Source organism: Pseudophryne corroboree, chromosome 5, assembly GCF_028390025.1.
Source record: "Pseudophryne corroboree isolate aPseCor3 chromosome 5, aPseCor3.hap2, whole genome shotgun sequence".
Lineage (NCBI taxonomy): Eukaryota > Metazoa > Chordata > Amphibia > Anura > Myobatrachidae > Pseudophryne > Pseudophryne corroboree.
In genome coordinates, this window is record NC_086448.1 from 762,870,090 (window position 1) to 762,895,766 (window position 25,677).

The window sequence follows — 25,677 nt, forward strand, 5'->3', positions numbered from 1 at the left end:
GTCCATCACCTCACTGCACCCATTAAGTAAGTCCAGTCCGGTACATCGTGCCTCTGTAGAGCCAGTTTGAGCAAGGAGAGATTGATTGCTTCTTTTTTTGGTGGGGGCCCAAACCAACCAGTCATTTCAGCCACAGTCGTGTGGCAGACCCTGTTTATATAACATAAGGGTGGTTGGGAGGGCCCAATCACAATTCCATCTTGCACCTCTTTTTTTATTTATTTATCTTTGCATCATGTGATGTTTGGGGAAAATTGTTATAAGGTTTGATGTAAAAAAAAGGTTAAAAAAAAGAGGCAGATTAGATGGGCAAAGTGGTTCTTACAGTATTTGTCATCAAATTCTATGTTTCTGTATGCAGACCCTCCAACATGACCCGCCGCACTGCTCTGTTTCTAGACTTCCCTCTTAATTTATGATTTCCATCACCTGTGTTGAACTAGTTATATGATAAGAAAGCTGTTTCTTCACAGGTGATGGCAATAATAAATTAAGAGGGAAGTCCAGAACCAGAGCATTTTGTACCTAGTGGGGCGGGTCATGTTGGAGGGTATGTGTATTTCCTGGAATGAACCTTTTTTTTTTTCACATTAATGTTTTTTTTCACAGGCCCTACACTGGAACAGGCCACGGAGGAGGAGGAGGATGATGATGATGCTGCTGCATTTAGTGGTAAGAATTATTACTGACATTGATCTGATGCCATCAGAGTAGCACTTTTCATCAGATTTTTCTGGCAAATGCGTAGAAATCGGATGAAAATTGTTTTTGTTTGAACTGGTGATATTGCCCATACAGTAGCAACCGATCACATCCCACATTAACATTTACAGTATCTAGTTACACTTACAGACGATAATACAGTACAGTAGGTAATATTTGATTGGTTGCTACTGTATGGACAACATCCTGTTCTAAAAAAAACACCCATCTTACTCAATTTCTCTCTCTCTCTCTCTCTCACCCCTTGTCACTGTCTCTCCATTCATCTCTCTAGATACTGTCAGTGATGAATTTCCCATTAGGCACGAGAGGCACGTACTGTACCTAGTGGCGGCATCTGTTTGGGGGCCTCAGTTGGATGCTTACAGTATGCTAATACTGTCATCCCAAAAATTACCACTACAGTAACTGCTAAATATTTTAAGTGTACTGTACAATATGCACATACAGTACTGTACAGTATACATAATTCAAAAGAAAAAAGAGTTGCTACCTTATTCTAGTCATAATCACCGGCATACGGGTCACTCACAAATTTTCTGATGGTCTCGGTGGGGTCCCTTGGAATCACCATGCCTGTCACAAGCATACCTTTTTTTACCCACCTGACACTGGGCCTGGACACTAGTGTACTATTACTATACTTTTTACTGTATACTGTATCTTATAATATTCTTCTCTTTTACCCACAGACGACGAGCCAGAATACATTTTTGGTAAATATACTGTACAGTAGCAATAGTTGGTACTGTAATTACAGTATTTTTTTTTCTCCAACATTATTTTAAGTCAAACTGATATGACTAACTGTACTGTATTATCTTTTTACAGTCCGTCGCCAACCAGTGGAGGAGACACCTGGTAATAAAATAGAAATACATAATGCACTGTACTGTATTCTAACTTACTGTAACATGTATAACACTGAGCTGATCATCTTCACACCCTCTGACATAACCTTACAGTACAAACTGTACTTTCTCTCCTTTTTCACCCTCTTCACTCCACAAATGCATGCTGCGTTTCCTGACTACTGATATAATAGTGTGTAGAGCGTAGCGAGGCACCGTGCCCACCGCGTGGCGAGCGAAGCAAGCATGCAAGGGGCTGCTTTCCGCTCGCCGCCCCTGTCGGGATTGTGTGGTCGGGATTCCGGCGTCTGTATTTTGACTGCCGGGATCCCGTCCAGCGGGATTACGTACTGATCTCCAGTCTGAGCCTGCCCTAGGCATAGGCATACTTGCCAAATGCCCAGGGGCACAAGCAGCTTCTGCTGATTAATATGATATGCAGCATGCCTACAGTATATTCTGTGCATACAAAATGCATTACTAATGTGCAGCATTATGTGTATACAGTACTTTGTTGTGTAACATATACTGTAGCAAGGGCACTACTGTGTGGTCTAATGTGAACAAAGAGCAATATGATGTGATGCAATGTGAATAAGTGGGAATACTTTGAGGAGTAATGTGGTACTATCATATGATGTAACGAGAAAAAGAGACACTATTGCATGATATGTTGTGAATAAAGTTGCAGTACTGTGTGGCGTCATTTCAGATTGGGGAATTACTGTGTGGCCTTGCCCCTTCCCAGCAAGAACATGCACCGTTTTGGGATGCACACCGAATGTGCACACTGTTGCTATTTTAAACATACAGTACAGTAAGTTGGAGGAGCACCAAAATGAGGACTGCTATGGTTGAGGGGTGATGGTGCTGGGAAAGGGGTACAGGCTCAGAGGCGGAAATAGCATCTGTGCAAGGGGGCAGCATCCAAAAACTTGACTAGGGAATCATATTATTTATGGCTGGCTCTGAGTACAGTCCACTATTATGGATAGTACTCCCTACAACACCACCTACAGTACTGTAACCCTCTTTTTTCTGAAGCGGTCATGAAATGTCATGACTGCTAATACATACAGTAAATGTCTACAGTATTTGTACTGTGGTGTTTAATTCCTTTGACAATTTGTTTATGACCTATTGAAGCTAAACTCTTGTACAGTACTTTATATTTTGAATACCAGCAATACAGTATAATACTGTACCTACAGTATACAGTAATAATTGTTTACTATTTGAATGTGACTAAATGTTTTTTTTTCTCCAATATAGTGCCAATTATTTATGGGGGCCCCAGACAGGGGCAAGATAGGTGGGCTGGCCCAGAAGCGGGCAGGCAGCAGCCCACTTATACAAGAGGTAAACTAAAGCAATGTTTAAATTACCTCGACAGCATACAGTAGTGTTTGATTTACTGTACTGACAATACAGTACTGTACATTGTAAATAACAATATTGTCTAATATAGAGTAAAGTACTGTATTGCCATTACTACACTGTAAAGTATTCAGTATTTGTTTTGTAATACTGTCCTTTTTTTCCCACAGAACAGTTGCAGCGTGCCATCCAGCTCCTGCGGGTGGTGGTCCACCTCTTAGTGGACCACTTTTTTAATGTTTTATTAAGATTAATTTAATTTTATTTAATAAAAATTTTTGTTCTTGTACTCCATTGTATAGTATCTTTTTCTACTGTATAAGATAGGCATACTGTACACCATACAATTATCTGGCAGATAATCTGCAAGATCTGGCTGTTTGTAATGAAATTCTCTCCTAATTTAGCTGTGGTGTACAGTACCTCCTGAGTGTGCTGGGGTGCTTTCTGGCCAGTTTGGGGTGATTTGGAGCAAGTTTGGTCGGCCATCTGGCCGACATGTGCTGTCGACTGTTTGGCAAACATGTGTTTTCACTCCAGCATGTGTGTGTCAGGCATTTTGTGTGTGTCAGGCATTTTGTGTGTGTCAGGCATTTTGTGTGTGTCAGCCATTTTATGTGTGTCAGCCATTGCTGTGTGGTTCCACAAATGTTAGCGTGTCAAAGTGCTGACCACTGACACCACTATTTCACTTTGTACCGCATGCCTTTTGTGGAACCACACAGCCCAGCATGACTTATTGCTGGGCTGTGTGGTTCCACAAATTTTCTTGGAAAACAAATGAACATGAGTGTCTTTACTTTAATACTTTTTTTTTTTTTTTCCCCCACAGATATCTATATACACAAGAAAAGAATGTAACGAAGAACAAACTACTTTTTTGTTTTAATTAACTTTCAAACTTTATTTAAAAAAAAACACCTTTTTTTTCTTCAATAAACTTTTAAAAATAGAAGTTTCCTGTGGTTTTTATTAAAATATGAAATGCAAGATGCCTAACCAAGTTGTTTTACATACAGTATACCACTCTTAATTGAATTCCCATCATACAGTAGTACTAATTTATACAGTACAGGAAGTTGGGAATACAAACATTGGAAACCACGTCATGTTTATTTTAAGAAACACTTTATTTACGGACAAAATCATTTGGAACATGTAACATCACACATACTGTACTGTATTGTAATAAAGCCAACATCACACATACTGTACGGTACTTTAATCAAAAGGTAACAGCACAAATACAGTAACAATATCAACTTTAACATTTTTATAATTTATTTTTTTGTGGTGGTGGTGCGGGGTAATGGTTTTTGTACTTTATTTTTAGGTTTTGCTTTTTTGAATTATTTTTCGTTTTTGTCTTTTGCTTTTTAACACTGTCGCATACGGACACCAGAATAGAGGACTGACAACAGCAGCCCCTGGATGGAAACGCAGCCCAAGGCCCCAGATGGACACAGCACAATGGACTCGGCTGCTACTGGATAGATACAGCAGCGCCCAAAAAATCAACAGGAATAAAAGGGGCAACTTGTAACAGGCCCTTACATTACCAGGAATGTGGTGAGCCAAGTTCATGCACTCCCCTTTGAGTAACCGAGCTGCTCCAAGTGGATTCAGCACAGTGCATGCAGCCCCAGAAAATGTACAGGTCATACAGGTACATTGACACAATTTTTTAGCTTCAGCTGTGTGAAGCTGATGTGCTGAAGCTAGGAGGTAGGTAATGATCTGGTTTCATCATAGTCGAGCTTCCAAGTCATTTTCCTCTTCGTTCTCAGCACAGAGTTTATGGTATCCCTTATCTTCCTCTTTTCTGGATCACCAATCCTCACGCGGCGTTCACACCTAGCCATGATGTCATGTACCAGATTTTTGGGCAGCGGAAGTTTGCCCTTGGAACCATCAAAGTTCACACGATTGGCCCACGTCAAGTATTTGTCGTACCGTACATGGTGCTGGAACAGAGAATATGCATATTTCTGAATATGTCCATTTGAAGCTCTGTACAGATGGTCGTCCAGGGAAGTTGAGATGACAGCCAGGGCAATATTGTTCAGAGAGCCTCCGAATGTATTGCGAAGTGGCCTGTGAGCAGGTGTGCTGGTCATCATTGGTGTTCCTGGCAACAGCACACTTGAATCCAGGCCTCTGCGGTCGTCCAGCCCTCTGCGGTCCTCCAGGCCTCCTCTGCGGTCCTCCAGGTCTCTTCTGCGGTCCTCCTGGTCTCTTCTGCGGTCCTCCAGGTCTCTTCTGCGGTCCTCCAGGCCTCCTCTGCGGTCGTCCAAGTCGCTGACTTCGTCCAGTCCGCTGCTGTGGTCCAGGCCTCTGCGGTCCTCCAGGCCTCCTCTGCGGTCCTCCAGGCCTCCTCTGCGGTCCTCCAGGCCTCCTCTGCGGTCCTCCAGGTCTCTTCTGCGGTCCTCTAGGCCTCCTCTGCGGTCCTCCAGGCCTCCTCTGCGGTCCTCCAGGCCTCCTCTGCGGTCCTCCAGGCCTCCTCTGCGGTCCTCCAGGCCTCCTCTGCTGTCCTCCAGGTCTCTTCTGCGGTCCTCCAGGCCTCCTCTGCGGTCCTCCAGGCCTCCTCTGCGGTCCTCCAGGCCTCCTCTGCTGTCCTCCAGGTCTCTTCTGCGGTCCTCCAGGCCTCCTCTGCGGTCCTCCAGGCCTCCTCTGCGGTCCTCCATGTTTCCTCTGCGGTCCTCCATGTTTCCTCTGCGGTCCTCCAGGCCTCTGTGGTCGTCCAGGCCTCCTCTGCGGTCGCCCAAGTCGCTGACTTCGTCCAGTCCGCTGCTGTGGTCCAGGCCTCTGCGGTCCTCCAGGTCTCTTCTGCGGTCCTCCAGGTCTCTTCTGCGGTCCTCCAGGCCTCCTCTGCGGTCGTCCAAGTCGCTGACTTCGTCCAGTCCGCTGCTGCGGTCCCCCAGGCCTCCTCTGCGGTCGTCCAGGCCTCCTCTGCGGTCGTCCAGGCCTCCTCTGCGGTCGTCCAGGCCTCCTCTGCGGTCGCCCAAGTCGCTGACTTCGTCCAGTCCGCTGCTGTGGTCCAGGCCTCTGCGGTCCTCCAGGTCTCTTCTGCGGTCCTCCAGGTCTCTTCTGCGGTCCTCCAGGCCTCTTCTGCGGTCCTCCAGGCCTCCTCTGCGGTCGTCCAAGTCGCTGACTTCGTCCAGTCCGCTGCTGCGGTCCCCCAGGCCTCCTCTACGGTCGTCTAGGCCTCCTCTGCGGTCGTCCAGGCCTCCTCTGCGGTCGTCCAGGCCTCCTCTGCGGTCGTCCAGGCCTCCTCTGCGGTCCTCCAGGCCTCCTCTGCGGTCCTCCAGGCCTCCTCTGCGGTCCTCCAGGCCTCCTCTGCGGTCGTCCAAGTCGCTGACTTCGTCCAGTCCGCTGCTGCGGTCCCCCAGGCCTCCTCTACGGTCGTCCAGGCCTCCTCTGCGGTCGTCCAGGCCTCCTCTGCGGTCGTCCAGGCCTCCTCTGCGGTCCTCCAGGCCTCCTCTGCGGTCCTCCAGGCCTCCTCTGCGGTCCTCCAGGCCTCCTCTGTGGTCGTCCATGCCGCTGACTTCGTCCAGTCCGCTGCGGTCCTCCAGGCCTCCTCTGCGGTCCTCCAGGCCTCCTCTGCGGTCGTCCAGGCCTCCTCTGCGGTCGTCCAGGCCTCCTCTGCGGTCATCCAGGCCTCCTCTGCGGTCCTCCAGGCCTCCTCTGCGGTCCTCCAGGCCTCCTCTGCGGTCCTCCAGGCCTCCTCTGCGGTCCTCCAGGCCTCCTCTGTGGTCGTCCATGCCGCTGACTTCGTCCAGTCCGCTGCGGTCCTCCAGGCCTCCTCTGCGGTCCTCCAGGCCTCCTCTGCGGTCCTCCAGGCCTCCTCTGCGGTCCTCCAGGCCTCGGTCGTCCAGGCCGCTGACTTGAACCGCTTGGTGGTGTGTTGCAATGATGGTGCGGCAAACTCCAACTTGCCATTCTTCCCTCGTTTGTTCAATGACTTTCTTCATGGCTTCTACCATCTGTTCCTTTATGCCTTCTTTAAGGCCAGCCACATCGGTCTGCAGCTGATTGACCTGTCCACCAACTTCTGACTCCATATTGGTCACCTTACTGAGTAGCTCCTTTAGTAAAACAGGACAGGTACACTGGCAGTCCTGCACTTTGGTGTTCACATCTGTGAAATGCAACCTTCTTCGTGGTGAATGTGTCATGTCTTCTTGTCCAGGGGTGGCTACATGGTCCAAAAAAGAAGCTTCCTGATGCAGCGTGTTTGTCACGTCCTCTAGCACCGGTATTTCCAGATTCATTGGCTGAACACTGTGATCTGCAGGAGATGGAACAATTACATCATTTGCCACACCACATATCATCTCCAACGTATTATTCTTTGCCTTGGCATTTTTTCGTGGTTTCACCACATTTTCTTTCTGAGCCGCCTTGGCAGTTTTCTTCTTCTTTTGTGGGACTAATGCAGCAAGTTTCTGTGCCACTGATGGGTGGGTTTTGGCACTCCCGTAAAATCTGGTAGTCTGCATTCTTTGTCTTTTGTCTAAAAATATAAAAACCACAATAAGAAAACATGTAAAGCACAGCATGCTAAAAATAGCAAACAACTGTACATTTTCAAATAAAGTGCACAACAGTAAAGTGCAAATACTGTACAGTATTTGCCTTTTTTCCCTGTGCCTCCCAACAAGAACCTCTGCAGGAGGGACAGAATGCTCTGTTACGGACTTCAGTTTAAATATACAGTATGATTACCATCACCTGTGCGAACAACTATACTGTACAGTAGTTACTGTATTTGATAAGATAGGTGTTTCACCACAAGTGATAGCAATCATTCAGTACTACTGCACATACCTGTAGTACACCGGGATAAGCAAGGTCTATGTACATTACGTTATACCGAGCTGGATCGCTTAGCAACCTGACAAAATGGCCACCGACCGTGAACTCCCAGCACGTGGCAGCGCTTGGATATGGAGTGAGATACAGTATGGTACAGTCCAGGGGCAATGCTGAAGGAGCGTCACAATCCCCTAGCTCAATTACTAGAGCCATCTTAACAGCAGTGTGGGCCCCTGGACACAGCAATGCACTGGGGCCCCTACCCACTCACCAGCGGAAGGGGTGGGGGGAGCTATCAGCGGCAGCTTTGATGCTCCGCGGGGGATAGGGGGGGTTCTATCTTTCGCTCAGTATGTACAGTAGGACCTGGAGAAATAATTTCTGCTAATTATTCCTTTACTGCACAGATGGGGCAGGAAGGAGAACACTAAACTGTAGAAGGGGGCATTGTGCTGAATGAAGGGGCCCTGGTACATGACTTCCAGGGTGGTAGGGGGTGTTTAATACACAGGGGAGGAGTGGATAATGGAGTGGGCTTAATATTAGTGTTATGGACTGCAATTAGTTTCCTGTATGAAACAGATACAGTACAGTAAATAACCCTCCTTGGAAGTGCATGGGCCCTGTGAGACTTACAGTAGTGTACAGCATAAGGGTCGACTGACATGATGTACAAGCATTACATACAGTACATGTCAGTACTGTATGTAAATTCTTCAATTATTGCCTAACAACAATGCTGCTTACTGTATATTAAATACTGTAGGCCTAGAAATGTGCATCTCAATATAGTAGTTAAAAACACAGGGGCCTATGTGGATAAGCGAGTTCTATGCACACTAAAAATGGCCACCGACCGTGAACCCCCAGCACGTGGCAGCGCTCGGATATGTAGTGAGATACAGTATGGCATACATTTCACAGTTCAGGGGGCAATGCTGAAGGAGCGTCACAATCCCCTAGCTCAATTACATTGGGATAAGCGAGGTCTATGCACACTACGGTATACCGAGCTGGATCGCTTAGCAACCTGACAAAATGGCCGCCGACCGTGAACTCCCAGCACGTGGCAGCGCTCGGATATGTAGTGAGATACAATATGGCATACATTTCACAGTTCAGGGGGCAATGCTGAAGGAGCGTCACAATCCCCTAGCTCAATTACATTGGGATAAGCGAGGTCTATGCACATTACGGTATACCGAGCTGGATCGCTTAGCAACCTGACAAAATGGCCGCCGACCGTGAACTCCCAGCACGTGGCAGCGCTCGGATATGGAGTGAGATACAATATGGCATACATTTCACAGTTCAGGGGGCAATGCTGAAGGAGCGTCACAATCCCCTAGCTCAATTACACTGGGATAAGCGAGGTCTACTGTATGCACATTACGGTATACCGAGCTGGATCGCTTAGCAACCTGACAAAATGGCCGCCGACCGTGAACTCCCAGCACGTGGCAGCGCTCGGATATGTAGTGAGATACAATATGGCATACATTTCACAGTTCAGGGGGCAATGCTGAAGGAGCGTCACAATCCCCTAGCTCAATTACATTGGGATAAGCGAGGTCTATGCACATTACGGTATACCGAGCTGGATCGCTTAGCAACCTGACAAAATGGCCACCGACCGTGAACTCCCAGCACGTGGCAGCGCTCGGATATGTAGTGAGATACAGTATGGCATACATTTTAAAATACACCGGGATAAGTTGTACAGGCCATGGAGCAATGCACAGGGACATTCATCATTTACGTACAGTATATAAATAATTGTAAACCGTAAATGAAAGAATTACCGGTCAAATACTGTATGACGAAACTGTGTCAATGAGCTGGAACAGTATGGCCTGTGAAGAAGTTTTCGAAGGCAGAAACGGAGAGCAAATTATCAGGAGATTTCTGAAAGGTCGGAGAAGATCCACACAGCAAGTCTGCCTACGAGGAAACAGATGTGCAAAGTGGGTAGCGGGCGGTGACTGAGACGCTCTTTTATTCACATTCAAAAGTACAGTATGCTCTGTGATTGGTGTAAGGATGAATGCGCCTATATTGGCACCAATCACAGCGGTAAGAATTCCTTTTGTGTGAATGTGAATAAAAGAGCGTCTCAGTCACCGCCCCGCTACCCACTTTGCAAAGCTGTTTCCTCGTAAGCAGACTTGCTGTGTGGATCTTCTCCGACCTTTCAGAAATCTCCTGATAATTTGCTCTCCGTTTCTGCCTTCGAAAACTTCTTCACAGGCCATACTGTTCCAGCTCATTGACACAGTTTCGTCATACAGTATTTGACCGGTAATTCTTTCATTTACGGTTTACAATTATTTATATACTGTACGTAAATGATGAATGTCCCTGTGCATTGCTCCATGGCCTATACAACTTATCCCGGTGTATTTTAAAATGTATACCATCTCTCACTCCATATCCGAGCGCTGCCACGTGCTGGGAGTTCACGGTCGGCGGCCATGTTGTCAGGTTGCTAAGCGATCCAGCTCGGTATACCGTAATGTGCATAGACCTCGCTTATCCCAATGTAATTGAGCTAGGGGATTGTGACGCTCCTTCAGCATTGCCCCCTGAACTGTGAAATGTATGCCATATTGTATCTCACTACATATCCGAGCGCTGCCACGTGCTGGGAGTTCACGGTCAGCGGCCATTTTGTCAGGTTGCTAAGCGATCCAGCTCGGTATACCGTAATGTGCATAGACCTCGCTTATCCCAATGTAATTGAGCTAGGGGATTGTGACGCTCCTTCAGCATTGCCCCTGGACTGTACCATACTGTATCTCACTCCATATCCGAGCGCTGCCACGTGCTGGGAGTTCACGGTCGGCGGCCATTTTGTCAGGTTGCTAAGCGATCCAGCTCGGTATACCGTAATGTGCATACAGTAGACCTCGCTTATCCCAGTGTAATTGAGCTAGGGGATTGTGACGCTCCTTCAGCATTGCCCCCTGAACTGTGAAATGTATGCCATACTGTATCTCACTACATATCCGAGCGCTGCCACGTGCTGGGGGTTCACGGTCGGTGGCCATTTTTAGTGTGCATAGAACTCGCTTATCCACATAGGCCCCTGTGTTTTTAACTACTATATTGAGATGCACATTTCTAGGCCTACAGTATTTAATATACAGTAAGCAGCATTGTTGTTAGGCAATAATTGAAGAATTTACATACAGTACTGACATGTACTGTATGTAATGCTTGTACATCATGTCAGTCGACCCTTATGCTGTACACTACTGTAAGTCTCACAGGGCCCATGCACTTCCAAGGAGGGTTATTTACTGTACTGTATCTGTTTCATACAGTCCATAACACTGAAGTTGTATTTTCAGTACTGTACAGTATACAATACTTAAATTTGAACATCAGGTACTGGATAGTAAACATGTACAGTATTAACTTCTATCATAAAACTCTTATGCATTTTCAGATGTGTAAATTTTAGACTACAGTATTCACAAATGTTTTCTCTCCATACAGGAATTATAGTTGGACAACATGCCAGTAACTATCAACAAAACGATGAGCAAGATAATCGCCAACATGAAAAAAGAAAATAAAACCATCAAAGAGATCCATGCATGGCTCAAGGAAAGTGGCATTATAGTCACTTTAGAAACGGTGCGCTATCATGCATTCGAGAGAACAACGCCCAGATTTGTATTTCCTACAAAATGCACATGGTACGTACTGTACACTACTGTAATGTTTAAATGACTTGCTTTATACCATAAACAATTTTTTTGAAATAAAATAAAAACTTCATCAATTGTAACTGTGATTGTGCTGTTCATGAATTCATATTTTTCATACTGTATTGTACTGTAGGAGAGTGCAACAAATTGTGGAGGAACTAACTCGTGAGGATGATGAGCGTACTGCTCTGCAAATAAAACGAATTCTCCATTCCAAGTATGACCTGGACATATCGGCCACCAGCATCAGAAGGATGCGACGGAAAATGGGATGGACCTTTGGCGCAACAAGGTAAAATACTGAAAGCAGTATAAACCATACAGTAAATGCACTGTTAATAATCCCTTGATACGTGATATAATAATGCCATAAATCATTATACAGAGTGTGTACTTTATACTATATACAGTATGTGTGTGTGTATATACTGTATATATTCTATCCCAAAAGAGATACCTACTGTATAGGCACTCAGAGACAGCAATGAAGCATTGCCGGCTTATTGTGATGATTACATACTGTATACTGTGTGTGTGTGTGTTTGTGTGTATGTACAGTATGTATATATATATATTACTCTGTATGTAACTTAATGTACTGTATGTACAGTTTAATGTATACAGTAGGTATATAATACAGTATACTGCACATACAGTCTACTGTATATACAGTAATCTGTAAATCTGTAATTTCATAACTGTATCTGATTTCATTATTTTTGGCTCTTCACAGGATATCTCCAATGATAAGAGATGTGAATAAAGAAAAGAGAGTGGAACAGGCACGGCGATGGATTGAGAGTGGTGAAACATTTGATGATGTCATTTTCACAGATGAATCGTCTGTTGCCCTTGAGCGGTTCTCCAGAATGTCATTCAGGAAACGTAACCATATCTCTTTAAAACCACGCCCAAAGCATCCATTGAAAATCCATGTATGGGGAGGCATATCACGATTAGGAGCTGGTCCCCTATTATTTTTCGAAGGTACAGTACTATACTTTATTCTGTGCCTGTGTTCTGTAAAAATACATGTTGTACTGTAGAGTACGTGTAACTGCACAATAAAAGGAGTTGCTTATTAATGAACAACATTTTTTGATTTCTGTAGGAATCATGGATAAGAAATATTTCCAAGAAACAATAGTAGAGAAATGTATGGTGCCATTTGTGAATAAATATTACCCAACTCACCATAGGATATTCCAAGACAATGATCCTAAACACTCCGCCTCAGCCAAATTTATGGAAGAGAAAGGTATGAATTGGGAACGCACACCACCAGAGTGAGTATTCTTTCAACAGTGTACAAGTAAAATTTTGGATAGCACTCTAGTACTGTAAAAAAAATTTTTGTTTAATAAACAGTACAATATTGTATGTTTAATTTTCTCTATTTACTGTAATGTAATTAATTTTTTCTATACGCTTTTTTTTTATTTTTATATAGATCACCAGACATGAACCCAATCGAATTAGTGTGGGCTCAATTGAAGAGGTACGTTAGGAGTGTTGCAAAGCCAACAACAAAACAGCAACTGGTGGATGGGATAAAGAAATTTTGGCTAGAAGTACTCACACCTGAACATTGTAATAATTATATAAATCACCTGTATAAAGTATTACCTGTTGTAGTTGAAAGAAATGGTCAAGCCACAAATATGTAGTTCTGTATTTTCTGTTTAAAATTTTAAATTGGTGCATTATTAAAAAAAATGATAAAATTGCCTTTGTCTGATTATTGCATAAACTAATGTAGAATATTATACAGTAGTAATGTTATTGATGTGTACTGTATGAACAGTTATTTTCAGTTTTATAAGTCCTGAATAAGAGTACTGTACATTTTGATCAGTGCAGTACATGGAATCGGATGTTGTAATACTTTATTTTTACATTAATATTGATGTTTTTCCAATAAATATTCAATTTTACAGTATGGTACGGTACAGTACATGAGGGTACCTGTACAGTATGATACGTCATTATGGGGGAGAAATACTGTATCCACTAAATGTACAGTAAAATGTTTTTTTCTTATTACAAACACACAAATGCATCTCAGATGGAAATATGCTATACACAGCAGACAGCTTATGGTGACAGAACTTCCCTACTGTATCCCCACCCATAGTCGTGGTATATTTTAGATTGCCTAATGAGACACTCCTGCAGCATTGCCAATGATTCATGTAAAACCTGTGTGCAAACAGTATCTGTATTGAATGCAAAGTACAGTAAGAGTACAGTATACAGTATTATCAGAGCCAAACCTGACCAACATGATGCCCTAGGCTAGATTTTGGCTGATGCCCTCTTGCACAGATGCTACGTAGTTCCGCCTCTAACCCTGCACCCCTTTCCCAGCACCATCACCCATTTTGGCGCTCCTACCCCCTATAATCTAAATAAGAACAATGTGCACATTTAGTGCCAGCCCAAAACAGTGTACAGTATGTTCTTGCTGGGAAGGGGCATGGTAACACAATAATACCCGAAGATGAAATGACACAACACAGTACTGCAACTTTATTCACATTATATCATGCAGTGGTGTCTCTTATTCTCATGACATCATATCATAGTACCACATTACTCCTAACAGTAATGCCCCTTATTCACATTACACCCCACCACATTCATCTTTATTTACATTAGACCACAGGTTCTCAAACTCAGTCCTCAGGACCCCACACAGTGCAGGTTTTGCAGGTCTCACAGAATCACAAGTGAAAAAATTAGCTCCACCTACTGTATGGACCTTCTAAAATGTGTCAGTTAGTAATGAATACATCTGTGCACTTGCTGGTTTACCTGCAAAACATGCACTGTGTGGGGTCCTGAGGACCAAGTTTGAGAACCACTGCATTAGACCATGCAGTAGTGCCCTTTCCTTATGTTACACCAGAAAATATTGTAGTACACCTTATACACATACAGTACAGTAATGCCACACATTAGTAATGCATTTCATATTTAAATTTTCTGATTTAATTTCATAGAGCCGCAGTCACTCACAGAATATAGGCATGTACTGTAGCATCTCATTTTATTCTGCAGAAGCTGATTATTCCCGTTTGGCTAGTTTGCCGCCTCTGTACAGTATATCACAATAGAAAAAAGTTATAGTGTCAGTGAAAAAAGCACCTCATGACAGATACTGTACACAAGCTCATGTCTAAATACTGTATACTGTAAGCAGTGACATTAAGGGGTACAGTACTGTATATGCAATTGCAGTCGAATTCCGGAAGGAATACGGAAAAAATGGACACGGGATCCCCCATCTTTTTAGAACCAGCACCGGGCTCTGCGCCTGGTCCTGGTGCAAAAAATAAGGGGGACAAAAAAAGCGTAGGGGTTCCCCATATTTTTTGAATCAGCACTGGGCTCCACTAGCTGGACAGATAATGCACAGCCGGGGGAGACTTTTATACCGGTCCCTGCGGCCATGGAATTAAATACCCAACTAGTCACACCTGGCCGGAGTACCCTGGAGGAGTGGGGGCCCCTTAAATCAAGGGGACCCCCCTCCAGCCACTCGATTATCTCTATCACCCCTGTGTATTGTAGCTAGGGGATTGTGACGCTCCTTCAGCATTGCCCCGTAGCCTGCAAAATCTGTGCTGTTATTTGCTCCATAGCTGAGTGCCTCCTAGGAGCTACTGTAGGAGTCACAGGCGGTAGCCATTTCAATTGAGTCTGCCCTGCTATAGAATTGTACAGGTATGTGTACATTACCGTACGGTGCATAGAACCTTTACAGTAGAAACTCTCCTGCAGCTTTGGCCTGCTTTACTGTATGTACTGTAAAACTTGTGTTTTGTCAGTTTGCTATGCGACCGAGCCCGGTGTAACGTACAGTACTGTAATGTGCATAGACCTCGCTTACAGTATCTCTGTGTATTTTGGCTAGGGGATTGTGACGCTCCTTCAGCATCGCCCCGTAGCCTGCACAGCTTATGCCATTTCTCATTCCATACCCAACTGCTGCCTGCCACGAGGTGGGGGTTCAGGAAGTGGGGGTTCATGGGTAGTGGTCGTTTTGACAGTGTGCTATGCGATTGAGTCCGGTGTACCGTAATACTGTATGCAATCCTACAGTAGCTTATCTCTCCCCTGTGTATTTTGGCTAGGGGATTGTGACGCTCCTTCAGCATCGCCCCGTAGCCTGCACAGCTTATGCCATTTCTCATTCCATACCCAACTGCTGCCTGCCACGAGGTGGGGGTTCAGGGGTAGTGGTCGTTTTGACAGTGTGCTATGCGATTGAGTCCGGTGTACCGTAATACTGTATGCAATCCTACAGTAGCTTATCCCTCCCCTGTGTATTTTGGCTAGGGGATTGTGACGCTCCTTCAGCATTGCCCCATAACCTGCACAAGGGTTCAGGGGCGGCGGCCATTTTGCCAGTGTGCTACAGTATGTCATCGAGTCCGGTGTACCATAATATGCATACTGTGTATTTTAGCTAGGGGATTGTGACGCTCCTTCAGCATTGCCCCATAGTCTGTACAATCTGGACTATTACTTGCTCCGTAGCCTAGGGCCTCTGTGGGGCAAGGAGTCATAGGTGGTAGCCATTTCTATTCAGTCTGCCCAGCTACAGAATTGTATGTGTACTGTGTACGGAGCATAGTACCTTAACCTGCATAGAACCTGCACATTATGGTACACCGGACTCGATCGCATAGAACCGCTCATGCAGCTACTGTATGCCCTGGTTTACAGTATGTGAATAAAAAAAATAATAAAGTGTCTGAAAAAAACTACAGTAACATGCATTCGTACTTAAGGAATCGAACCCTGGACTCTGAGTATAGGAAGCGAAACACTTCACCACTTCGCCGCAGACAAATGTATAAATCCGTTGGTTTTGATTATGCTGTAATGGCTACGGGATTAGGACGATAACATACTGTAGAAAATTCCTAATCTTGAGAGGCAATAGTGAACTTGTAACACACATCCATTTGCGACAGTGTACACTACTGGTTTTACAGTACTGTGTTTTGTCTGCGGGACTTGGACGCTCACATACAGTATTCATAAAGTATTGTAGATGGATCATATACTGTATGCTGTACTACTGTATTTGCGTCGGTGTCGTACTGTATATACAGTACTGTATTAAATAATGCAGCGTAATGAGTACAGTATTTGCTGTATGCAGCGTAATGAGACGCCTTAGTAAAGTAGTCCTTATTATGTATGTCAGTATTGTATTTTACGGGAGACCACACGCATGCGCAGTGGTGATTGTAAAAAGCGACATCTGGTGGCTGATCGCAGGTATTACACGTAAAGGTAACGCCAAACGTCAAATGTCTGTCTCCGTGCGATTAGATAGCCTCTCTGTGGCTAGGCGCGCCTCGCTACGCCACAGTACGCTGCGTATGGTCGAACGGGACAACCGCCGCGGCCACTCAAGATAAAGGTGGCTACATCTGTATGTTGAAAATGCTGCCTGCTGCTCCCAGAGGATTAGGGTATTAGCAATCCCTAAGCAAGTGGAAAAACAAAATCTAAACAAGAGAGCGCAGGCAGACTCCGCTGAAATATCACAATTTTAATATACACAGTGATCACATAATATGGTATACATAATTAATACTAGATTAAAGCCAATAAAAATCAATAAAAATACGCACTAAAACTTCATATAGTTCCACACAATTTAGTGCACTGATAACCTAATATGATGATGATGTATGGATTAATATGTCCTGAAAGTTGGCAGCTGATGTTTAGATGCTGAAAGTCTGGATATTATCCAAATAGCAGACTGATATTTGAAATTGCTTTATTCAGGTTAAAGTCAGATGAATAGATGTTGATTAAAGATTAGACCTCTATTAATTACCCCAAGTCGACACCGCACCAGTTCTGCTCTGTTTAATGTAGCAGCATATCGGGGTGATATCGCTTACCACTTCCTCTGTGGGTGTCGGGGGAGTGGACGATTTACCCACCCCATTTTGGCAGGTTGAGTTTAAATATATCTCTCTGCCCTCTTGGGGTGGGTTCGTCCATTCCCCCGATTCAGTATCAATTTTTCCCTATCAATTTCTGTACCATTAAGGTAATGTTATCTGTATTTACCTATCCAATTGTCTAGATGTAATAAATAGGAATGTATATTTTTTCTATGTGCATTCTAATTTATCTATTTTCATCTATATGGAGTGCATATGGATTCCTCTTTATTTGTGCCCTATAAGGTGCAATAAATGGATATCTTTATGGTCAGATAAATTCGAGTGGGAATATCTCCCCTATAGATATAAGGTTTAGTGAGTCCTATCAATATTATAAATATAAATATGCTTGATCTATTACTGGAACAGTCATATCGCATTGACAAGAATATATTTGACTAGTGACTGTTTCAGTTGTATTGATTTATCCATTATATGTATGCTTAATTTAATTTATGAATATGGATTTGTTATAATAAATGTACTAAGAGTGTTATACTGCTGTCTCCCGCTCCGCTAGTAATAATAAGAAAGAAATATATTAGAGAACTATATCAGAATAATAATTATAAGTAAATTCTATTTTATGGTATTTTATTCTATTTAATTGTTTATTTATTCAGTTAGGAATGAGTATGTATAGATATGCTTGTTTGTCTGTGGAGCTGATTATGACTCCGCCTGCACACACGTCTATTAATGAGCCAAACAGGTGCTTTCCAGGTGCCTGTAATAATGACTATCCCAGGAGTCCTTTAAATGTGAGGAACCAGTAGGATCATGATAACCCTCTGAGGAAACGACCAGACTGTGCCGGTCGAGAAACGCGTCAGGGCTGTTTCAGGATCCGACTACTTTTCATTTGACCACCTTAACTTCTTACGGCCTTTCACCCGTTCCAGCTCTACTCCACTGTCGGGTCAAATCTGCCCGAGCAAAGCCACCTGCACTGGTCCCTTTTGCAATACGGGGATCGTGCTGCCAGCTCATCGCCTCGGATCAGCGGCATCTTGGATAATTACAGCTCTGCCAGATGATCCGTAGAAGCGGCGAGCGATCACTGGTCTGATACGCTGCAGTAAGGAGAGAGCATCGGACTCAGCCGCCGGAGCTAGCGGCACCCGAGCACCTGTCAGTGTTACATATACACCGAGGAAGTGGTAAGCTATATCACCCCGATATGCTGCTACATTAAACAGAGCAGAACTGGTGCGGTGTCGACTTGGGGTAATTAATAGAGGTCTAATCTTTAATCAACAGTGCACTTGTTTTGTATTCATCAGTATAGTATAGGACACCAGGCCTATTAGGACGCTGCAGTGGCTAGTATATGAAGTGGCTAGTTATTAAGTGGCAGCTAATATCAATAGCAGTGTTATACCTGTGTTAAACCGAAGGAAAACAGAAGCCAAACAAACTTACAAATTAACAGAAGGACTGCATTACAACCTAAAAACTCTGGAAATTTATGTGGCCTCTCCTCGCCTCAAACATGAGAACACCAAGACCAGTCTTACCACCTCTCTGGCTGAGAACATCACGTCTGCCCCTGGGCCTAACCATCAAGATGAACAGGGAACTGTGGGGGAAGAGCACCAGGACCAGGATCAGCAGGGACATCCCCATTGCATCTGAGTATGCCCCCCTCATTCTCCTACCCACCCGTACTAAGATCTGATCAAAATGTTATCCCACTCCTACTTCTGCCACTAGTTACCTGCTATTGTGTTTGTTTTGTTTTTTTTCTCTCCATTGCTCGCTTCCACCCCACCATGTGTTTTTCCTGTAATGTTTACCTCCACTGATTGCACACCTTTCCATTGTGCCCTACATGCAGGGTACATCATACTACTACATAAGCATCAGTTTTCCCATATATGAACTTGGCCCTTGTATGGCTCACCTCCCACAGTGTAACCTTCAAAGTGCGCCCAACATGGCTGCCCCATATGGTACACTTGTGGATGGGATGAAAAATACATGGACCTTGTGGTTTTGTTGGAACCCTACTCTAAACTGTAGGACTCTGAAATCACCCCCATTTTGTGTCATCTCTTCTAGGGGTAGACTATTCCACCCTGGGTAATCCTACGCTTAGCGCCCAAGATGGCTGCTGCACTTGGTACCTATGAGGGTGGAATACACAACCCTTGGAAGTTATTACCCAAAATACCTGCACCAATCCTGCGTTATGCTTTCTGTGGGCTTAAGGTTTTTCTTTTATGTCTGTGTTGCTTGTCTATTGTTGTATTACTCAAATCCTCTGTATCATGTGCATTGTTTTTGATGTCTGTAAAGCGCCTTGAGTCCTGTTGGAGAAAGAGCGCTATATAAATAAAATTATTATTATTATTATTATTATTATCTGACTTTAACCTGAACAAAGCAATTTCAAATATCAGTCTGCTATTTGGATAATATCCAGACTTTCAGCATCTAAACATCAGCTGCCAACTTTCAGGACATATTAATCCATACATCATCATCATATTAGGTTATCAGTGCACTAAATTGTGTGGAACTATATGAAGTTTTAGTGCGGATTTTTATTGATTTTTATTGGCTAACAAATTTGCTGCTGCAATCAACTCAGAATTACCCCCATAGTGACATGATGGCGCAACATATGCTCAGACTAAAGAACAGAGGCCATCTTGGTAGAGGAACAGATGCTTCATGTAGGAACATCATGCAGGAAGCACACTCCATATTACTACAGTCTAGTTCTATGAGAAAGGTGAATGCTGTAGGTGAAGCCCTTGACAAAACTTTGATAAAGATTTAGTAAAGGTGACTGGTTCTATCTCCTTGAGTGCATCTGAAATTAAGTGTATTTACATGTATGCTCATTTCTGTATAACGCACAATCCGTCAGCACCCCTCTCTAAATGTAGCTTATGTGAAAACCCCACTACACTACAACCCCGTAACCCCTTCCGTCATAAGAGGAGATGTGCCTGACTCTGCATTGCTCATACATGCATACAAAAACTGTAGAATAGGCTTATGTTCCACACCGCATGTGCCCCTCTGTCTGTAGGCAAGAAGAGCATTTAAATCTTGCTGCTACAAGTAAATTGCAGTATGAGTGTGTGTGTGTGTGTGTGTGTGTGTGTGTGTGTGTGTGTGTGTGTGTGTGTGTGTGTGTGTGTGTCTCCTCAGATAATTTATTAATAATTACTAGTACACATAACTGTTAAGAATAATGATATATCTGAGGTTTGGTACAGTGACCATTTATTCTATACACCAGAGTCTGCAGAAAAGAGAGAATTACCCCATCTGCTATGATGTCTGACTTTGCTTGTTTTGTTTCCCAGCTTCTCTCCGTGACAAAGGTCTGATTTTACACTCGGCGGGAGATCACATAAGCCTGTCTTTTTATTTTTATTTTTCACGTTTACTTTACAAGTCGGTGACTCATCTGTGACTTCCCACCTACTGAGCTCTGCAGCATCACCATGACTAAAAGCTGAGATGATGAAACGCACCACTTAGTATATTGCTAAATATGTCATTAATATTCTGCTCTAGAACACATTACAGTTTATGTTCTGTGAATTTCTAGAACAGTGTTTAACAATTTACAGTAAAGCACTTCTGGTGTTTCAGCTCGTTATATACATACACACATCTCATACTCACACATGGGATTTTCTTATAGTTAATTATTCTGTTTGTTTTGCTTTAAGTGTCAGGATGTTCTGGTATTGCCAGGGCTGCCTTAACAGCACTGTAAACTGCTTCATATTCCTAAAGGGGCCTTTTACCATCCAAGGGGGGTCGTGTGCCATTGGCTCCCTCCTCCTCCACTCAGCCCTTCTGCATCTTACCTTGTGAGTCTTGGCTTTCACTGCACAGTGCCATATTTCTGAAAATGTCACTGCAAAGATGGTGCCACAGAGGAAACGGGACCCTCTTACCGACACAAGGTAAGTGTACTCTGGTTGCAGGGTGTGTTGTGTGGGGACCCAGGGGCCCTTGTGCACCACACACCCTGCACCCATTATAAATACTCCGATATATTGCTAGTCTGTTGGACTCAGCTAATGATGGGTCAATGTCTCTCTTATACCCCTGCCCCTACCCGGCCGCACCTTCCCAAAATGCCGACTCCGTTTTCTGTGTCCCCCGCAGTGGGAGCTGTTAGCTCAGCATGTCTTTCTCAGGACATGCCACCCTCAATTCTTATATAGAATAAGGGCCTCATTTACAGTTGAAAATAACACATTTCAATATACTGCCATACCCAGGATTCAACCCTATAACCTGTTGCATTCCAGTCAAACACTCTACTCATGGAGCTATTTGACCCTGTATAAAAACTATGAGATTTCTAACAATATAAGGCTACTTTTAGTTTGTAAAAAAAATAATCAGTATTGCAATGGAGCAGATCTATGCAGTGTGCAGCCACACATCCAATCCCCTGCAGCTACACACACATAGTTCTGCTTAGCTGCAATGCTGATCATTTTTTCACAAAGTACAAGGTAAACTTCAAATAGTTAGAATTCTCTAGCTTTCTATGCAAGGACAGATAGCTCAATGAATAGAGTGTATGACTGCAATGCCACAAGCAATGGGTTTCGAATCCCGAGTATGTCAGCATCTTGAAATGTCATAAAGGACAGCGTGACTGAATAACAGAGCTCTCAAATTAACTTTATGTATGTTGTATAGGTATTAGCAATGGAAGGGGTGGGGGTAGGAGACAGGGGAGGTCGGTAAATGCTGGGCTTCAAGAAGGGGTCAAATTGCAAGTGAAAGTTATTAAAACATATAATTGACAAGTGTCGCCAACAGCGCCCCCTACACTGCAGCGCTATGTGCGGTGGCACATTCCACACACACCTAGTTACTGCCCTGCATGATACACTTCAAATGTTGTGATGTGGCACAGTCTAGCACACTAGACTTACACATCTTCAGAGATGTGCAGCACAAAATAATAATTTAAGGCCAGATTCTTGAGTCAGACTAATCTCTGTATGGCCGCTGCACCCTTTTACTGCCTTATGCTAATGGGAGAACCCGCCCATGTCTGGCAAGTATCTTTACGCCTACATGCGGAAGGCCGGCCTGCCCACTGTATTTCCATAGCTGCAGCTGTTAGTATCATGGCTGACATCCACTCCATGCTGGGAGCAAAAAATCCATCTGAAGCAGGCATTCCTTCTACATCTGAATGCTATGAACAAACACAGAAGTTGGCTTACACGGCCACACCACTTCCATGAGATGGGTCAGTGCTGTGCGATCACATGATCGCCATCCAGTCAATGTCCAGAAATACCTATTTCATGGAAACAGTGGTCCATCAACTTTCAAGCTCCATCCATTTTTGTATGCATGATGCCACGCATGTGCAGTCAGCGATCGCTTTCTACGGTGCACGTAGTTTACAGACATCCAGACGCATTTCCACTTGTAACTGAGTGAGAACCAGGCCCTAAGAGCGCTAAGCTCTAATGAGGCCCTAAGTATGCAGTATTATGTGCTAGGCCAGTAGACTCCATATTACTATACATTTTCTTAAAGAAACCTTTTATACCATTCATCATGTGACCTGGGGGCGTGGTCTCATGAACCAGATAAAGTGGTGGTCAGTCTGAGAATGAGCTGAATGTTGTTCTTGCTGAAACAGAGCCCTATGGGGAAGTAAGGGCTGTGTATCTGCACAGTTCACAGATACTTGGCCTGATTAGAAGGTCAGACAGTGGCAAGCATGGCTGGGATTTCGTACGTAGCGTCTAACCCAAGCGTCTAACCAGGGCCTCTTCAGCTGCATGCAAATTTACAGTGGCTGTGTCACTGACCTAGGTTGGAGGTGTTGTGAACTCGGGGGTTCTCCCGATGGTAGAGGAGAGGAGCCACAGTTGGGTCGGAACAGGGATGGCTTAATATAGGTCTTCCTCATACATGACTCTGACAGTAAAGCTTGGTGAAAATATTAAAGAACTTTATTGCAGGAAGAGAGCAACACAATGTCACATAGCAGAGAAGGAACGTATGGGGAAATGTCCAGGCCTATAGGAGAACTTGTAAGCAATGCTAAGGATTCCAGGAAAAGAAGTACTTGTGAGTGTTGGTACAAGATAATAATGACTGAAGAACTTGTAAGTGATGTTTTTAAAGATACCGGTGATTTGAAGAACTGGTGAACGGTGGTTAAAGACTCTGACGATTTGAAACACTTGTGAGCAGTGGTTAAAGACACTGATGATTTGTAGAACTTGAGAACGGTGGTTAAAGACACTGATGATTTGTAGAACTTGAGAACGGTGGTTAAAGACACTGATGATTTGTAGAGCTTGTGAACGGTGGTTAAAGACACTGATGATTTGTAGAGCTTGTGAACGGTGGTTAAAGACACTGATGATTTGTATGACTTGTGAGCGGTGGTTAAAGACACTGGCAACTTGCAAAACTTGGGAGCGGTGGTTAAAGACACTGATGATTTGTATGACTTGAGAGCGGTGATTAAAGACACTGATGATTTGTAGAACTTGAGAGCGGTGATTAAAGACACTGATGATTTGTAGAACTTGAGAGCGGTGATTAGCCGGCAGCACACGCTGACTCCAAGAAGCACTGGTGACTGGATTGCAGAGAAACACACCAGCCGCAGTATACGCTGAACTGTGCAGCAACTGGCACCTGGAAGTGCCGGAGACACTGGGGTACGGCTGCAGAGAGGTTCGCCGGGAACAGGAGCACTGGCATCCACGTCAGGGGAAAAGACGATACTCAGGCGCCGAGGCTCTGCCCGGCGTCTGACTTTGAATCTCGCGCCTCCACTGGATTGGCGGAACAGTCCGATGACGTCACCTGTCCCCGCCCACATGATGCCGGGTGTCATGGCAGCGCCCCTGCCCCGGGGAACCGTGCCAGCCAGACGCCGGAGCCCGTGGACCACCGAAGGCGGAGGCCGCAACACAGACCAGCAGGCACGCAGGGGTAAGCGCGGGGAACACCGCGTATGGCGTGTGACAGTACCCTCCTCCAGGAGTGGCCCCCGGACACTTTCCAGGTTTTGTTGGATTTCTGGAATGGAAAATCCGCACCAGTCGGGGAGCCATAACTTTAGTAGCCTTGACCCAGCTCCTCTCCTCGGGGCCAAAACCTTTCCACTCCACTAAATACTGTAGATTCTTGTGAAGATAACGAGAGTCAAGAATAGCTTTGATTTCAAAGTCCGTTCCAGCTTCAGACTCTGCAGAGGTTGGCCTCGGGGACTTTAAATGGAACCGGTTTAAAATAAGGGGGCGAAGGAGAGAAACATGAAAGGAGTTTGGTATCCGGAGGTGGGAAGGCAATCCCAATTTGCAGACAACCGGATTCAGAACTTGTAACACGGGGTAAGGACCAATAAACTTTGGGGCGAACTTCATAGTGGGCACCCTTAACCGGAGGTTGCGGGTGGAGAGCCATACCCTGTCACCAACCTTGTTTTGGGGAGCTGCTCAACGCTTCCTATCCGCAAAGAACTTATAGCGGCCGGAGATTCTCTTGAGATTAGCATGAACTCGACTCCAAATTTGACTGAAGTGCCGAAGAGTAGAGGCTGCAGCAGGAACATCCTCCAGAGGACAAATTAGTAATTCAGGAACTTGAGGATGGAACCCATAATTAATGAAAAATGGGGACTCACCAGTCGAAGAGTGGTACAGATGATTATGGGCAAACTCGGCCCATGGCAACAGTTCCACCCATCATCTTGCGAGGGAGAGAGATAAACACGGAGAAAAGTCTCTAAATCTTGATTGACGCGTTCAGTTTGCCCGTTGGTCTGTGGATGGTAAGCGGATGAAAACTTGAGTTTTATTTGTAAGGCCGTACAGAGAGCTCTCCAGAATCTTGCAGTGAATTGTACCCCCCGGTCAGAGACGATTTCCTGAGGTAAACCGTGCAGGCGGAAATGTTCTCGGATAAATAACAAAGCCAACTTGGGCGCTGATGGTAACCCGGTCAAAGGTACAAAATGTGCCATCTTAGAGAAATGGTCGATAATTACCCAGATAGTGTTGTGACCCTTGGAGAGGGGCAATTCAGTGACAAAGTCCATAGAGATATGGGTCCAAGGCCTCTTAGGAATGGACAGTGGATGCAACAACCCCGCAGGAGGCAAACGAGGAATTTTGTGCTGAGCACACTGAGGACATGAGTTGACATAATCTTGAATATCCTTCTTCATAGTGTCCCACCAGTAAGACCTTC

General features: G+C 44.6%; 1 long non-coding RNA gene across 1 annotated transcript; it reads left to right on the forward strand.

The window, feature by feature from the left end:
- Positions 1-608: 608 nt before the first annotated feature.
- LOC134929423 (uncharacterized) lies at positions 609-2,934 on the forward strand. The gene is made up of 4 exons (XR_010178557.1): positions 609-672; positions 1,416-1,439; positions 1,555-1,584; positions 2,847-2,934. It is a non-coding gene; the product is annotated as an uncharacterized LOC134929423 (long non-coding RNA).
- Positions 2,935-25,677: the final 22,743 nt, after the last annotated feature.